At 38.2% G+C, this 18,128-nt stretch overlaps 1 protein-coding gene and 1 long non-coding RNA gene across 7 annotated transcripts in view; one reads left to right on the forward strand and one right to left on the reverse strand.

Annotated features, from left to right (window-relative positions):
* Window positions 1–9,946: 9,946 nt before the first annotated feature.
* On the reverse strand, window positions 9,947–15,209 carry LOC141728193 (uncharacterized). The gene is made up of 3 exons (XR_012578995.1): window positions 14,927–15,209; window positions 11,879–12,042; window positions 9,947–10,972 (listed from the first exon to the last, which is right to left on the reverse strand). It is a non-coding gene; the product is annotated as an uncharacterized LOC141728193 (long non-coding RNA).
* CNTN5 (contactin 5) overlaps window positions 14,968–18,128 on the forward strand; it is a 619,341-nt gene continuing 616,180 nt past the window's right edge. For 2 of the 6 annotated variants that reach the window (XM_074535151.1, XM_074535149.1), the window contains exons 1-2: window positions 14,968–15,113; window positions 15,513–15,608. The gene's annotated coding sequence lies outside the window, so the exon portion shown is untranslated. The other 4 variants (XM_026790742.2, XM_005482596.3, XM_005482597.4 and 1 more) reach the window with 3 other exon arrangements.

The raw sequence follows: 18,128 nt of genomic DNA on the forward strand, positions 1-18,128 counted from the left end.
GACATGGATGTGACTCAGGAGCTATCCCCAGTGCTGAGCTCCAGGTGCCTGGCAGATGACATCAATTCAGAGAAGAAAGGGACAAGAAGAGGGCCTGGGAAAGCCAATCCCCATTCCAGTTTTAATCACACAATAGCATACAAGGACTGCTTAATGATTTGACAGTAGAAGATAGAAGTATTCATGTTCTCTGGGTATGAAAGCAAAGGAAAGGAATGCTAGTTTTAGAAGACTGTATTTTCACAGAGAAGGGAAAAAATAGAGAATTAAGCGATGGAAAAGAAGATGAATGCAAAATGTTAAAGCATGATTTTTTAAAATTGTTTATGTGCTAAATTATTTTTTACAGACAGTTGGACACCCAATATCTGTGCAAGCAGACAAGGCATTAGCACTGTGCCTATGTGTTGTCTGCCTTTGGACTACTAAGAGAGTACAAATTCTTCATTTTTAGTCAGTGTATTTTCTCTAGAATTCAGCTTCCATGTTTTTACTCTATTTCCTCACGCATTCATCTTGCTTTGTACCATAAATAATGCATTCATGGCTCGCCATCTAGCAATTTGTTGGCATCAGAGACATTCTTGCAGAGGTGTGAACTTCCACACATAGTTGTACATTTTGAAGAATATGGATATTTTCTTGTGATTGAGAAATATGGCAGTGCTGACAGGATATTCCCAGAACAGCATATACATGGCAGGGTGCTTGGATCACACCTGCCAAGGAAGCAGGCTCAGTGCCAGCGCACTATATGCACTCCCAACTTACCGAACTAATATAAACCAGCATCCCCATGCTGCAGTTGGCAGCCCTGGGACAGTCTGATTCACCCAGTTACAACTCAGCTGCTTGCCCATATGCCACCTGTTATGTGGCAGACCTATGGCGGCAGGAATGAGACTGAAGAGAACAGAGTTGCATTGATATCCAAATATTGTCTTCAAATATATTAATCTAGAAACACAAAAACTTTGATTATAAAGATTTCTTACTTACTTTATTATATATGTTCTCACTCTTTATTAAATATGCTCTTACTTTGTAGTATATATGCTTACTAGTAAACATAGATTATATAAAAATTAAATTTATTATTTGATTTGTTTTATAGCTGTATTTAGTGTTCTTTTTATATTTAGAAAACTCCAACAGTAGATACTGCAAAATTTCACATTTTTTACACCATAATATTTTTGGATACCAGAACAGATTGCAGCTATGTAGAATTCAAGGTAACATATTTTAGACTTTGTCATGTAAAGTTACTACTTTGCTTGTTAGAATTGTATCATTAATTTACATAATTATGGATTAAAGTGGTAAAAATATTTTAGGATTCTACTTTATTTTTTATGTAGTTTCCACTTGTAAGAATTCAATTACTCAATTTTAGAAGTTGTATTCTTTCTTCAGAAGGTGTGTTTTAGACAGGCAGTAATTATTTTGATCCCTTCTCTCCATAAAACAGTGATAGATTAGTGAGGTTGTTTTATTAATCTGCTATGTTTGTTTTATTTTTCAATTAACTCCAAGGTGACTTTAAATACCCTGTTTAAACTTCCTTGAAGGCTACAAATTAGGATCCATAATGCCTTATGATTTCATAGAATTTGTATATTCAGTAGTACTTTAATTGAAATGTCCTCTAGAAATGCCCACTACACCATGTGGTTTGTGTTACTAATCTGTGAGAACAGTAATGAAATAAACTGTAGGTCAATGTGAATGAGTGACAGTATCTCTCAACAGGGTCTAAAGGCACTCATAGCAGGTATCACACAACTTCTATTTCAGCACTATTCCAGATCTTGGAATTATAGGCAATATCATGGCTAACCCCCTCATTCCTCAAAAAAGATTGGGGAAAGGAAGCCTTGGGCAAAATACATTCAGATTCCCCAAAAGAAGGAATTTAATCTCTCAGACCCAGTTAGTATGTTTACTGGGCCTCATGATGCTCTGTGCAATATAATCTTTGTTGGTTGTCTGTACAGGACAATTTCTGCTATATATTCTCATGTTCTCAGACACTCTGTGAGAAGCCTCGCGCCTCAGTTGAAACTGAACATTCCTGCTCAAATTCTCAGGTTAATTTTCCTTCCCTGGACATAAAAGTGAGGATTTTTGAACATTTGTGGGGTTGCTTAGTCTGGAGAAAAGGAGGCTCAGGGGAGACTTTATCATTCTCTACAACTGCCTGAAAGGAGGTTATAGACAGGTGGTGGTGACCAGTCTCTTTTCTCAAGTAACAAGAGACAGGGCAAGAGAAAACAACTTCTGTTTGCACCAGGGGACGTTCAGACTGGATATTACAAGAAATTTTTTTCCTTAAAGAGTTGTTAAAAACTGGAACAATTTTCCCAGGGAAGTGGTGGAGTCACCATCCCTGCAGGAATTTAAAAGATGTGTAGATGAGGCACTTGGGGACATGTTTAGTAGCAGACTTTGCAGAGCTGGGTTAATGCTTGAACTCAATGATCTTAAATGTCTTTTCCAAACTAAATGATTCTATGATTCCAGGCACTGGCCTCTAGGAAGGATATTAGCTCTTAAAAGGAAGCATGTGCCTAAGCCATTCTTCCCCAGCTAAGAGGTTTTTGAAATTACATTGACTGGATGATCATGGCATCCATTGCCAATAAGTCATGAAAATGTCATGTGAAGATGTGAAACAGGGAGATAACTGAAAGTCTGTACATTTCATATAAAATTTAGAGATTATTGCCATATGGCTGTACATTGATTGAAGTTTAAACTCTCATTTCAGTTCACTTCATGTTCTCTATGTATCATATTTTCTTCCATTCCCTGTGTGTTTTGTTGTGGGGCTGGAGTCTTATGAGAGCTGAATGTCCCTGCAGAACATTTTGGTAACATATATACAGAGCAGCATCTTCTGCAAGCCCCAGTATTGCCAGATGTTTCTCCAAACACCATCAAGGTGTGTAACATTTAGATGTCCTAAGTGCATGCTTGTCAACTTTCACCTTTTAAAATTAAATGTAAAGGCTCGTCAGCATCTTTCATTGTCCTTCCAGAGGTAGAACAGTCAAGCATATAAAGGCATATTGATAATATATAAATACCAGTAATTCAATATTAATTCTACTTTTCTCTTTGTGTTTGCACAAACCCTGCCTAACATTGACTTCCATCAGTCAACTTGCTCTATCAGTACAAGGTGACCATTTGTGTAATGTAATGTCATGTTTAGCTTCCTTAATCACACACACCTAATTTTCTTGACATTGATTTTTACTACAGTTTTATCCATAGAAGGATTTATACAGCACATATCTCTTACATCTTTCTGCCCAAGAGATGATAACAAATATAGTTCAACTTAATTGAAATAATAACACACCCTTTACATTAATAAAAAGAAGTATCTAAACTTCAAGGAGTCTTTTGGATTTGAGGTCTGAATGCAGGAATTGGCAGTCAGGCTTGCTAAATTGTAAATTCTCTCACATGGAGTGTAATCTTCTGGGGAAACCTTTTAGCTCTTCTGTCATGGCATTTCCCTCTGTAAATTTATTTACTGTATCTGTCGCACTGAAGTGTAAGGAGAATCAATCCCTGTAAAACTGCAGTTGGGATATTACTAAAAGAGAAAGATTTGGAATTCCAAGGGTTTTGGTGTGATTGCACTGTACTCTGGGTGAATAGGATGGTAGGTTACACAATCTCCCAATGTACACCATAGAGTACCTCTAGAAGCACTTACAGCCATTGAAGCCCCTCGTTCCTTCCCCAGTATAGAAGGGGCAGAGAAGGGCTATAAAACTAAATGAATTTATTTATTGTTGGCTTTACTTGATTTTCTGAAAAGCAAAGAGTGTTTTTCCCCACTTGCCTATTCTTGCCATCATTTCTAGCACCCAGACAAGACACTAAAATGGTAAATTGTGTACAATAACTCAAATAGTGTCTGTGAAGGCAACAAAAACCAGTCAGATCTTCCTCAGACCTCCCCACACATACGCCCTCTCCTTTGCTATATCTGATGGACAATTTAATTTGCCCTAAAATAAGAATGCTAGGTGGGCATTACAGGAGGAGCTGACTGGATATTCACATAATGAATGCATCCCAAAGAAGAGGAAGCTGTGATGATTGAGTTTGAATTTGGTACACATGGGTCTGGAAAAGGGTCTTAAATGGTGCTGAGGACTGGGCCAACAGGGTGAACCGCTCTCCCAAGGTTGTAGGCGGTTCCCAGGTGGATCCAGTGGCAGAGATGCCTGCAGAATATATCTAGCCTAAAGACAGGGAACTCTCACTTTGGCATGGGTGAGTAAATCACTAAGATCTGGAGCAGAATCCTAAATTAGCACTACACAGGTGCTGTTGCTTTGTCACCTAGTATCCTGCAAGGCCAAAAACTGTAAACTTGGACATTTCTGCACTGACCTACTTATGTTATAAAAGTTTAGACTTGCTCACAGTATGTACTAAACTGGCAATATTTAGATATTGTGTTAGCAATAAATCTTACATAATCATTCACCACACCAAAATTTAATTTCTGAGAAAATAGCTGTGAACCTTGAGATGAGCATACATATTTACACAGCTGACACTTAATAAGAGAACAAGTGTTTCAAAAGCACCTGAAAAGCAACACACTTCCACATAAATTAATTAGTTTCTGTGATGCAAAATAGAGTCAGGTCTTGACAGCCACATGAAAATGCCAAATTCTATTGACAGTCATACACAATTAAAAAGAAAAAAAAAGTGTCATTCCCATCAAGTCCCCAGTCATTAAATCTTTTTAGTATTTCTAAAGTGGTGTTATATTGATTTAATGATGCTATTAGTGATATCTACAGAGAATATATGAATATAAGCAATTACTCTTTGGGATATTCCGTCCTGGTAGAGAAAACACCTAATTTCACTAATTGCTTCTATTTCTGTTTCTGTTAACTGTACACTGTATACATGTTAATAATGTTTTTATCAGTAGAAGTGAATTTTAATTAACATTCATGTGTAGAAATTTAATTAAAGCCAAACATATTCCAATGTGTTTTTTTTTTTTTATTAAATCAATTGCATAGTTATTTCCAGAGTTAAAGCATTATTCCTAGGTATCAATTAACAAAGAGATCTGCAGCTTACTATGAAAGAAAATTTAAAAACCTGTACATGAAACAGAATCTAGAGACTCTATCTCTAACTAATACCCAAAATCAGACTGTTACATGAAACCGTACTATGAATACATAATAGGAATTATTACTACATAGTCTTCCAGCTCAGAAAATATGCTGTGTATTTTTATAAATTCAGGAAAAGTAAGTATGAAGAACTGAAAAATCAAATCACACCCACCTAAGAGGTTTACAACAAGGAATTGAATCCAGATCTCATGAAAATTGGCTCAGTGCTTTAACTACAAGATATTAGAGATACAATTGATCAGTCATTGAGATTTTATACATCTGAAATGTGAAACAATTTCAGATTGCTATTTCAGGTTCTTGTCAGCATAAAACTACAAAAATTGGAGGAAGTGTTTCACAGAATTTGGGAAATTCAGGTTACTCTGAAAATCTGCAGTTCTTCTTACTTGTTTTAATCCTCTCAACACCATGTGGATATGAATAATATTGATATAGGCTTAAAAATATAAAATGAATTATTCCTTTTACCATATCGCAAGTATAAATGTTTGAAAATATACTTGAATTTTACTAACTGATTTATAGGAAGATTAGATGGGGGTTTTTTTCAAAAGCTAGTAAAAATGAATATAAGTCTTTTTTGACTCTGAGGAAATTCTGATAAGGTCATTAATAGGTGGATCAGCTATGGCTGTTTACTTGGCTGATTTGCACGATTGCTTACATGACTTCAGAATTTTTTCAGAATTATGAACACTCTTCTTTGCAGTTTCTGGAGGAAATCACCCCTGGAAGTTCTAGGTAATTTTCAAAACCTAATGCAAAAGGCTGAAATGAATCCTCTCCTGATTTGAATCACTGGTGATATTATACATATTTGAGACTGTGTTTCTTGTGATTCATTTCACAATATAATTGAACTAGATTCAGCACCACTATTTAAAAAAGGATTACAAGTCTCAGGTGTGACTAATTTCTCACTGTCTGGCACAGGTTTGCTTTTATTGGCACCTTAGTAATCCTGATCAATGCCATTTAACTCCTGGCATGTGTACAGCAGACACAATGAATAATCCCATACAATTCACTGCTCCTGCTACACATGTGCAGACACGTGTGCACATGTGGAACTTCAGCCACACTGACACAGAAAGTTGTCATGAACAGACATATGGAGACAATATGACTCTTCTTAAGGTACAGGAGATGACAGGAAATGGCATGCTGCTATTAAACACACTTAACAGCCAAGACACACACCTTTCAGTCACTGTCAGGGCTCCAAGTGGGCAATGGCAGCTCTCACACATCATCAAAGAAATTGTCAGTAATCCCTGGAGACCATCTCTGTCATATTTGGCACTGGTAGGGGGGAAGGATGTCAGGGAGAAAGATATTAACACACCATCCTGAGATGGCAATGGTGGCAGTTAACACTCCTTCAGACTTTCAAAACTCCTGTGGAAGTCATAGCATAAATATGAAGCACCAAGATGACATTTTTTACAGCTGCTTCTCATAGTATCATGACATTTAAAGTGCATACTAAAATCTATCAAGTACATTTAAAGCACAATTATGCCATAACATGCATTGTATACCTAATATGAGCAGGATTAGTCTGTCAGTGTTTTGAATTTGTAATCCAGACAATATAATAAAATGCTTTCAAAATGCTGTTCTTAAGTTTATTATTCAATTAACACTTATACTCTCCCTAAGAAAATAAAACATTTTGAAGGGCACAAAACATTTTTACTGCATATGTGGAGTATGCAATTTAATCCTTAACAAATTGCTTCTGCCTTTAAATTATGTTATTAGTATGCTAAAAAAATTCTTACATGTTGTCATCACTCTTTAAATTTCACTACAAGGTATTGGGCTATACATCTGCCAAATGGTTTTGCTTTCAGTCTGTTCAATTAAAACCAGAAATATATTTGTCCAGATCCTTATCCTATGCTAAATATTCTATAGAGAAGATGTAATTTTAAAAAACTATTTCCAATTTTTGCAATTTAAAAGGTTCTTTACACTAATTGGTTGTTGTTTCAGAACAATAACTGGAATCCTATTAAATACTTAACACATCCTTCACCTAATTGTTCTGATGTAGTTTATTATTGGGAAAAAGTATTCTTTCAAAATAAATTCTTTAAGATAGAACATCAAAATAAAGTTCTGAGGGGGATTTTTCTCCTCCATTCCTTAAATGCATTCTAAAGCTCAGAAGTTTTTGGGCTTTTTTAATGGAAATGGAAACTAGAAAACAGACTTTTTAAAGTAATGAAAATTGAAAAGAAGATTTGGAAAAAGCAACAAAAATCTCCCCATTTCCTTTTATGTCCTAAGAGAGTGCTGTGTTTTCAATGACAAATCCCAGGCTGGCCATAAAAACTGGTTTCTCTGCGCCTGAGCCCCTTTGTGCCTTGCTCTCTACCTCTGCAGTTTTCATGCTATCTGTCTCTCTCTGTCCCTCCTTCTACTTTTGGTTTGCTGAGACAATTGAAACTTTTCACAATCTTCCCTTCTCTGCCATTTCAGTGGCCCCTGGAGACTGGCAGTTCCTGCCTTCAGATGATCCCATCTAACTGAGCCTCTGGGGACCAGCAGCAAGGCAGCCATCCATCTGGCTGGGTGGCCATTCCTGGGTAAAGGAATGTGTGCATGGAAAAATTAAATAGCTACCCAGCCTGTCACATCTTTTACAAAGAAGAATAACATAAGACAGATATTTTAAAAGCCCTTATATTACATCCTTTATGTTAACACTTTCAAAGAAAAACAGAGAGATGCTTAATTCTCCCTTTCATTGGTAATAACATAGCTGATAACTTAACAAAAAAAGATTTTATTATAGATGAAGTTCATAGTGTCTTTGGAGTTATTCTTCCTTGATATTTCTTATTGGACGTTTCCAAGTGAAGTTCTTTTTAACTTTGCCAAATCTGTAAATTTGGATTGGAATTTTCTCCACTAGGTGTATGTCAGGTAGAAGATTTATTTAATTTTTGAAAACATTTCTGAAAAAAAATATTCAGACATTTCTATATAAAGCTAACAGAAAAATGCTCTTTCATTGATGTTAAACTATAACAAATTCAGCAGTTACTTTATGAACATTTTAAAGGAAAATCTTGACCTTTTAGCAGAATTTGGTATTAAGCCAGCAGCATTTCTGATGTCACCCCAATGATAAAACTGCCTTCTCTCCATTCTGGAAACCACTGAAAAATATCCTTTCACAGCAGCTTGGAAAGTTCTAAAGGTTTGACAGACACATTCCTCGCAGATTCTAACCCAGAACTTTGACTTGTCTGAGCAAGTTTCACACCTGAAAAAGACTGAGTATGGTCCAGAACACAGTTACAAAGATCAAGGAAGACTCTTCCTGAATTTCAATGCCAGTTAATTCAGTCCATAGGATGTGAACCTGTAAACTAATTAATGGCCTATTTTCCTAGAGCTATAGGTTATTTCTTCAGTGCTGCTCAAGTGACATGGAAGCACAGGAAATATGGAAAAAAAGCATCACAACATCTGAGTCAAGGGCAAAAAACAGATGGCAAGAGACAACTGTTGAGGGGAGGAGCAGATTGGGACAAGAAACCTGAGGGAGTACGAGAACGTTGAAGATGGGGAAGAGAGTGCAATTAAGAAACAAGGAAATGGACTCTGGGTAGAGGAACATAAGGAACACAGAGGTTAGAGCTGTGAAAGCTACACAAGTCATAAATTATGGGCAAAAGAAAAGAAAAGTATGAAAGAACAAAATGAGGAAAGGAGGCAGGGAGATAATAATGGTAAAGTAGAATTTGTATTGAAAATTTGAAAGAATGATAGAGACAGAGAGTTCTCAAATGTGTAAGGATATAACTTAAACATTGCAGCGACAGACTGTAATACTAGTAAAACTACTGCTAGTCAATATTCAAAGGAGCAAATAGAATGGATTAAGTTCACATACCAAACCAAGGCCTGGAAGAGAACCAGATGCTGAAATCAACTGCTGTACATGTTAAATGGAATTACACCTTTCTGGGGTACAATTTTATGCCTGCTATGTCACCTATTATTGCCTATGTTAGAATAGTTTGTGTAGCAGATTTAAAAATCTAGTACATTTTCTTTAATGTCTGTATGGTTCTCTATATGTTAGGATTTCTGGGGTGTTTTGGGGCTTTTTGGATTTTGTTTTTGTTGTTTTGTTTCTCTTTTTTGTGCATGTGGGTTTCCTTTTTCTTTTTAAAGCTGGAAGTTACACTTTGAAATATGGGTTAAAATGACAGAATTTTTATGTCAAAACATTGAAAAGTAAGTGATAGCATAAAAGTTTCCTATATTAATTCAGTCCCCATATTTTTGCTCTAAAGTTGAATTTTGCTTGTTTGGACACAAGTGAAATTAATGTTTGAGGACATAAGAATTGGGAAGAAGCCACCAAGAACCTCTGGTTTTGACTTTCTAGCCACCACAAATGTGTTTAGGAAATTGTCGTGCAGCTCAGCTCATAACCCTTGTAATTCCCTTGAAACAGATCAATTCACTTTAGTAGCATGTGTAAGCATATTGTGATAGCTGTGATCACAATACTACTAAGACATCATCTGCTTTAAAACCCAATAGTTTTGAATGTTGCAGATGGTATCAAGACATTAACAAAGTAGGCTGTGTTCCTTGGTATTGGTTATTGGTGCAGCTGTTAAGTTAATGAACTCAGTATATATTCAATTTTAATTGTAGACACATTTTATTTGAGCTTTCCTAGAACAGCTGTGAAATAAGTGCTGTAATTAATGTTCTGTAGGTTACACTAAAACCTGTATATATGTATGTTATTAATTATATGTTATAACCTTAGTTCAATTTATTTAGTATTTTGTTCCTAAGATAAAAGATCACTGAGTAATTGCACTTTCTTCAGAAAACATTTCAAGGTTTCAAAGTCATCTTCATTTGTGCTTTCACTTGCCAAGTCACCACCAATAAAATTTGTTATTAGATGAGATCAATTTATTTTATTAAGTTAATGCCATCTTCACATACCTAGATTTATCAGGTACTCAGCATATTAATAAAGGAGTCAAGCAGGCTATTCCAGACGTACTTGAAGGAATAACTTGAAGAAATAATTCAAGCTTTCTTTTGTATTATTTTCATATAGGGCACTCCAGATACACTATTGCCAGTAAACTGTCGTATAAAAGATAAACCATCAAAATCAAAGTCAAATGATGAATCTAATCCTCTTTTGGTGGGGGTGGGGGTGGGTAAAGGGCATTGCAGGTAGGGTAACTAGGCAAACTGGGAAATGGTGATTTGTGCCATTTTAATCACAGCTAACAGAAACTCTCAATTTCAGACATTCCTGGTCAAATCCTTTCTTCTTTGAGAAACACAGCAAAGTAGAATTGTCAGCCCTTCTGGGACACTGACACTAACAATCTAATCTGAGATTTTCACAGACTCAAGGACGTGATTTCTAAAGTTTTACTTCTCTCCCACCCCTTTTCTGTTTTTGTTTGTAAAAAGGCTTGTTTGGTATGTTTGGTTTTTATTTTCAGATGAGTTCACAAATTCAGTTTTACATGCTTCACCAAATAAAGACTTGATAATAGTGTCACTCAGGTTTCTTGGGGATAGGGTTATTCAGCTTTACTTATGCATTAAATTATTTATTGTATGGTCTTGTACATTGTGTAACAATCCACATTTCCCCTTTTCCCTTGTGTCACTCTGAAATGCTTGAGTGACTGTCCAGGAAGCACTGAAGGTCTGAAAATGACAGGAACTTCTATTCTTCCTAGTACTTCTTTCACAGAGTTACAAATCTTCTGAAATAGAAGATAATGTCATATACTGTTGGATACATAAGTTGTCTATGTCACAAATTCTAGATTTCCATTACATCTGGAAACAAAAAATCACTGAGGACTGAAGGTTCATTTAAAAATAATGAAAAGCTTAATTCACTACTAGTGTAGTTATAACTGTACTATACTTCAAAGAAGGTTTGCAATGACAAGGATGCTTCCCACATTAAGTCTCTCTCCTAGTGTATTTCCATTGAACTTAGGATGGGAGGGAGAGAAAAAACCCAAATATTTGCTACTGCACACAGGGCCATGGGAATTCTGCTCCTCATTTCCTTCATTAGTAGGAAAACACAGAATAAATATTTTCTTTTGCAGCTCTATCCATCTTAGGAAGGTACAATGGCATCCAATTATTTTACAAAGTAGGCTGCAAACCTCTGGTCTGTAAGGGCAGAATTCTGCGTCCTATTGTTAGATACTTAGACAAAAAATTCTTTTTTTTCTCTAAGTAGCAACATAAATCAGAGGAATCTGGAACTGTTCAACATCCTTGAAAAAGAAATCAGGCCATTTATATTTAGGTATTGAAATAGAAGTTAGGAAACTAAATTTAGTATCTAGTCCTGTTCTGCATTCAGCAGTCATGGACTCTGACCATTCTGTAATTCAGTAGAGGGCAGTTTTTTCATCCTTTGTGCTCATGGCTCTTTGGAGATATGGGTTAGAGAGATAGGGGGTTTTATCTTTGTTGCTATTGAGTTTTCATTGCTGCTGGAATATTCAGCTTTAATTATGGGTTGTTATTTTTTAAAATTCTGTGGTGCTCAGAGAACATCTCATTTCCCTTGTCTTTTTTCCTCTGCTTTAAGTATTATGGATCAGCACACCCCCCAGCTAGTTCCCCATCACAACAGCTCATGTTACCATGGGATAGCTGCAGTGGTAAACAGATCTGTTCTTTCTCCACTCTTTACTCTTCTGTGCATTCTGCTCCCATGTGCAGTAAGAACTTTGCTCCATCTTTGTAGAAGGTAAAATCAGACTCCAGGGGACACTGGATCCTTCCTGTGCATATGTTGAAGATCAAGCTGGAAGGAATGAGGAAAATTATGGTTTTGCTTTTCTCAGCATATTAACTAGTAGCTGTATCACCGCATCAAAAGCAATGCATTGTATTTCATAACAGCTTACCTAGGCATGTCCCTCATAAGGTTAGGAAAGCCAGGAGAAAATAAGAATCTGCAAATCCCTTCTCATCTGTATTCTGACTCTGGAAATTCAAAACTGTACTGCCCTTGCACAAAGCATGAACAGAAAAGAGGAATCCCCTCTGATGATCTGTTCATCCTTGCTTCTTGCAGCAGCCAGGAGATTGATTTTTAAGAACCTGTTCCTCTGCTTTCATTTTAAATCAGTTCTTCACAAAACCAGTAACACTCAGTGGAACATCAGTGTATGAACAAGTCTGATATAGGGTTAAGACACACACTTGTCACTTCCAGAGTTTGTGGCTTCTGCAGAAATAAGGGAGCCCTCAGTCTGTCCCCTCCTGTCAATAATTTAATACCACAGCATTGCTATTTGGCTCTTTGATGATCACTATTTCAGTAGCAACATACTGCCCATACCTACATGTATCAAAATGTATTGGACCCAGATAATTTTCTCTTCAACCAGGCAGCAGTGGAAATTTACAATGATGCTGTTCACCAAGTAACAGAATGGCCTCATCATCCTTAAGGTGTTGGACCAACTGCAGTGCAGTTCTGTCATCCTCTCAGGCCATTGCTCAATGAAACAATACATTCAATTTACAGGTTTCTCTTACAAAATCAAAACGACCATTGTGGCATGCTATAAAGCTGTGGTACAAAACATGTTTCATTCTGCTGCTTCAAAACTTTTTCAAATAGGTTAACTTTATCCCAGTCTTTATGTTGGACCAGATGTCATCTGTTTGCACTTCTGAAAATTTAAGAGGCTTAAGTCCCCAGAGCTTGGGATTTTATTTTTAATTTTATGCAGCAACTTCTTTCCATTGCTAACGTCTCCAGTTTGTTAATTATCTGCTATAACTGAAAGCTTTCATGATAGGCTCTGAATCTTCTGCCGTTTGCCGAAGGCCTGAAGAATTATGCATCAAATTTACACACAATTCTGCTTATCCCCCTAGAAAATTTTCTTTTAACTCTAATTATAAAGCCATGAGGAGTCTCTCCAGATGTTCTAGGGGAGGACAAAATATAGTGGTTGCCACTAAAATAATACAGCTGCATACTAAAAGAGGGCCAACGTACACCTTTCAAAAACTACTATTTTCAAATACTGTCCTCCAGGTGCCTGAAAGACCTTCTCATAAATGGAAGGGGAAGAGCAAGATAAGCCTTCATTATCTCTAAATATACACCTCCAGCACTGTTGCAGACCCAAATGAGGGGGAGAAATTTGTGCAGCTAATTCTCTTCTTCAAAATTCACTCCCTATCTTACATTCTGCAACTGGTCAAGAAAGTACAGTGAAATATCCCAATAGTAATGGTACAGCTGAGATAGTGGAGCAGTTCCCATGTGGGAAAGAAAAAGAAAATATGTTCTGTTTAAAAGAAGAGATTGAATGAAAAGAAGTACAAAACAAATAAGAAAAGAGCTCATAAGTGACTCAGACTGCAGATGTGCTGCACCCGCTGTTTACTTGTCCACTGCAGACACTAAGATAGAGAGATTAAGGTGTTAATTGACAGATAGTCAGACAACTAGACCAGATATGCAAAATGCAGCTAGGTTGACTTGAAGTGTATTGCAATAACAGTACTGTAACAAAGTACTATTTATGCTGATCATAACTCACTGTCCATGCACTAAACACTGAACATACACGGCATAAAACATCTCACAATCTTGTGAGTAGATTGTGGTGGAGTAGAGCAGGAACTTATCTTGCTAGAGGCTTCAATATAAGAGACAAGCAAAAGACACAGAGAAAAACTCATATTAGTATTGCCAATTTGAGACCAGAGTTGTGTAAGGACCCCCAGCAAATTCCAGAATTAATCCAAAATCTTTGTTCTCCTGAATCTAAAGCACAAAAGGGTCAGTTTTTGAAAATTGGCCAGAAACTACCTGGGATAGAAAAAAAATAAAGATAATAAAGAAAAATGCAAACACACACGTGCACTCACACAGATATTTGTAGACCACAGAGGTTCAGAAAGCATAAACCATTGAAATGGAATCACTGAAGCAGAGAAAATTCTCAGAGAACAGGAATTATGCAATAATTACTCAACGCATAAGTTAAAAAAGAGTCCTAACTACTTGTGGAAGGCAAAGGGGGGAAAAACGCAATGAAAGAAAAGAACAGAAGGCCAGAAAAGCATTAAATTTTATAGCACAAGTTGCCATTGCCACAGGGGGGAAACCACAAAAAAAAAAAAAAAAAAAAAGAAAAAAAAAAAAAGAAAGGAAGAATTAGAATCAGCCTGGATGCTGAGGACAGCCATTAAGGAGAGGCAGAAGAGTGGGAACGCGCTGGATGTGTGGGTGGATGCGAGGAGGACCCGCCCGGGGGCCGATGTGGCGGCGCCGGCAGCCGTGCCCGGGGCTGCGCGGGGCGGGCGGGGGCGCTCGGCGGGGCCGGGCCGGCTGCGGGCGGGGATGCAGCCGAGAACGGGGGCATGGCGGGGAAGCGAGCAGCGGGAGATGCGGCTGCCGGAGCCGCGGCGGTCTGGGTGCCGGCCGAGCGCTGGCCGCCCCGGGTGTGCCTCCAGCCGGAGCAGCCGCGGTGTAAAGGAGGAGAGGATGCGCTGCGATGCGCTGCGGTGCGCTGCGGTGCGGTGCGGGCAGCAGCCGTGGCTCCCGGGCTCCCGGCTCCGGCTGCAGAGCGCGGGGGTAGGAGGGAGGGTCATAACCGCTGGAGAGGAGTAAATCGCGTTTAAAAAAAAATAAAAGAAAGAAAAAAAAAAAATCAATCCACCTGGAAGGAGGATGGGGAAGGGGATGAGAAGGAGGGAGGAGAGGATGGGGTCAGAAAGTGGTGGATGGAAGAGGCTGGTGTCTTGGGTTCGAGGAGGAGCAGGAGATCAGAGCACAGCACTCGCCAACTTGCCCTCTTGCCTTCATGCTCCGGGGCAGAGGAGTGAAGAGGAGAATCGGGGAGGAAGGTGGAGAGGAGCAGGAGGAGGAGGAGGAGAGCGGGAGGAGGGGGGTCCTTGCGCGCTTAGGGGTAGGGGCGAGCGGCGGTGTGAGATGGCACTCGCATAAACACACATCCACAACATCTATACATCCGCACGCGTGCAGGCAGGGGCGGGCAGAGCCTCCGCCGCCCCCCGGGAGCAGCCGGGGGAGGCGCCTCGGTCCCCCCGCCGGGAGGGGGCACGGCGGGGCCGGGAGGGGCTCGCGGGAGCCTCGGCGCGGATGCCTTCACCTGCGGCTCTCCATCACTCAGCGAGCCGAGGCGGAGAAGCGGTCGGGTCTGGAGAACTACCTCTGGATGGTTTAAAAAAAAAGAGAGAAAAAAAAGGGAAAAAACCCAACTCTGCAATCCTCTGCTCCCCCAGGCTCAGCAACATAAGGGACTGCTATATTTGAGGCTGTCAGGAGGATGGGAGAGAGAGACTGAGAGTCAGGGCGAGAGAGACGGTGCCACAGCAGCGGTAAGTGTCTTTGCCGTTCCTCCAGCCAGGCACTGATTTCCCTGGTTAGACTTTGGAGTGTATGCAGATTATTTGTTGTAGTATCTATCGCAGCGTCTCTGTGAGCAGTCTACTGTGAAGCCGGCAACGGTGAGAGATCCCGATTTTGGGCTGCAGGTTTATGTGTTTTACTTTTTTGTTTTGAATCTTACATTGAAATTGTCATAATTGAGCAGAAAAGTTGAAGCAGAGATTACTATGATCTGCTATATGCTTCCTGTCGTTTAACTGGGGAGCAAACTGCTGCAGTGAATGAGTTGTGAAGAGAGATGAGAGGCTTTTAGTACAAATACATACTCCAGAGAAGGAATGCCTATGCAAATGTGCTAATTTTTTGTATTTGGGAGAGCTACCATGCTAATGCTTGAGGTTGAATCAGGAAGTAACCCAGCATATTGAGTTTATAGCGGTGCACTGAAAGTTGTGTTGTTTTGGAGTTTTGAATGATACTTGGCTTTGGGATAAACAGTTATCTCTGGAATTAGAAAAGTGCAGTGCCAGGACTCTTCTTTGCTGACAGGCAGAGGAGATGGAATTACATAAAGATGCACCGATTTTTTGTCTCTGATGTAAGGGCAGTTAATAAGACTATGTGGAATGTCTGTGAACTGGCTAGAAGATGAACCGAGAGTTATTGCGACAGAGCATGAAACTATCTTTTTAAGATTTTTTAAATTAGGAAAAAAAAAAAATTCCATGACTGTATATGTACTTCTTCAGATGTTCAATTGCACATCTGTTAAGCTCAGAAACTTCCTGCAACAGAAGTTAGACAAGATAATGTAATGTGAGTACTTAGGACTTAGAATTCTGTGTTGCAATATTTCAGAAATGCAGCTTAAACTTTTTTCAAAGTTTTGTTTTGGTTTTTTTTTTTTTGTTTAAAAAGTAATGCTTCCTTGGAATGACACAATTTTTGTTGGTTTTGGTTTCTTAAATGAAGGAACTTGTGCCAGAGGTTTTTTTGAGGTGTTCCAGCATTTTCCTAGACTTCAGTGAACTGTTGATGAGATACTGAAGTTTAAACTATAAATAAATTATACATTCACTATTATCCAAAAGCTATGGGAGGATTCCTGATAATTAAAATCTGAATGAAATTTTCCAGTTAATAAAACTGCCTTTAATTCTTGCTCAGTCGTAATACCACTTCTTCAGAAGTACTTTATGAGAATCAATAGCACAAGTTTGGTTCATTCTGATTAATATTATTACCAGAGTTATTGAAAGAATTAGCAATAACTGGACCATTGCTTAAAAAAGCGATCCAATGCTCTAGTAGAATTTCTAAAAATATATTTTATAAATTGAATCCAGTTACTATAACACTTACCTACAAAGTTTCAAGTAAAACTAAAAGAAAACAAGAAAAACCCCAACCTTCTCCCTCAAACCCCTTGTCTATCTTGTTGTGAGGTAAAACACAAACTCTTGTTTACTAGTTTGAGGTATGCTGGAAGGAAGACAGAAAACTGAGATGTGAACTATTGTAACTGAGGAGTGTTATATGTACAGTGGCCTTCAGCAAAGATTTACTGTTGATACACTATGGGAATATTTAAAAGATGTGGTTAAGAAGATGAAGTTTCAGAAGACAACAAATATATTAGGGACTGTGAAGTGTTAAGCACTCTTGAAGGGGATAACAGCAAAGTAGTTTTATAAGTGGACTATTGAACATGCAGCACTTCTGTTTCATACACTTACAAAGCAAATGCCCATGCAAAAGAAGTCAGAACTTGCAGAGCATGACATGAAAGTGGGAAGATAGCTAGGGATAGTTGGGAGATAAAAAGTGTAGGTTTTAGTTTTTTTGGTCAATGGAAAGCTGAAGGTCATATTTTGAATTCTAGGTAAAAATATCGGGAGAAGGGATCGTGATTTCATTTTACAACAAGGGCAAATGTACTAAGAATAAAAAGAGAAAATAAAAACATCTCACTGGCTGAGTTCTACTTGACAATTTGAAAGAAAGTAACTTTGAGAAGAGGTCTTGAGGAAAAATATCATAGCAGCTAAGATAAAAGTGTGATTAAGAGCTCTGCTGTTAGAAAATAATAAAGGGCAACTTTAAGAAATGCATATCTTGGAGGACTGCTAGCACAGATTCAATACAGGAAGGTCGTGACTGGCAAATTTGCTTGAGTCCCCTAAATAAGTTGCTGACATGGTGAACTATTGGGGAACCAGTGATATGATTTATGGGAGTTTCAGAAAATGTCTAGATCTGTGCTCCACAAAATATTGATTTGGAGAGTAAATTTTTGAAGGAGTGCTGGAATGAATTCAAACCTGACTTAGGCATAGGGACCAGAGGGTGTCAGTAAAGGTAAAGAGCTCTGTATGGAAAGAGGAGGTTAAAAGCATGATGCTTTAAATGACAGTCTGAGATCCAGATTTCTTTCCTGCTTCTTGTAAATCTGGTATGTTCAAAATGGCTTAATCTGATTTTCTAGAAATATAGAAAAAAATTGTTCCACT

The sequence above is a fragment of the Zonotrichia albicollis genome, chromosome 2 (genome assembly GCF_047830755.1).
Source record: "Zonotrichia albicollis isolate bZonAlb1 chromosome 2, bZonAlb1.hap1, whole genome shotgun sequence".
Taxonomy (NCBI): Eukaryota; Metazoa; Chordata; class Aves; order Passeriformes; family Passerellidae; genus Zonotrichia; species Zonotrichia albicollis.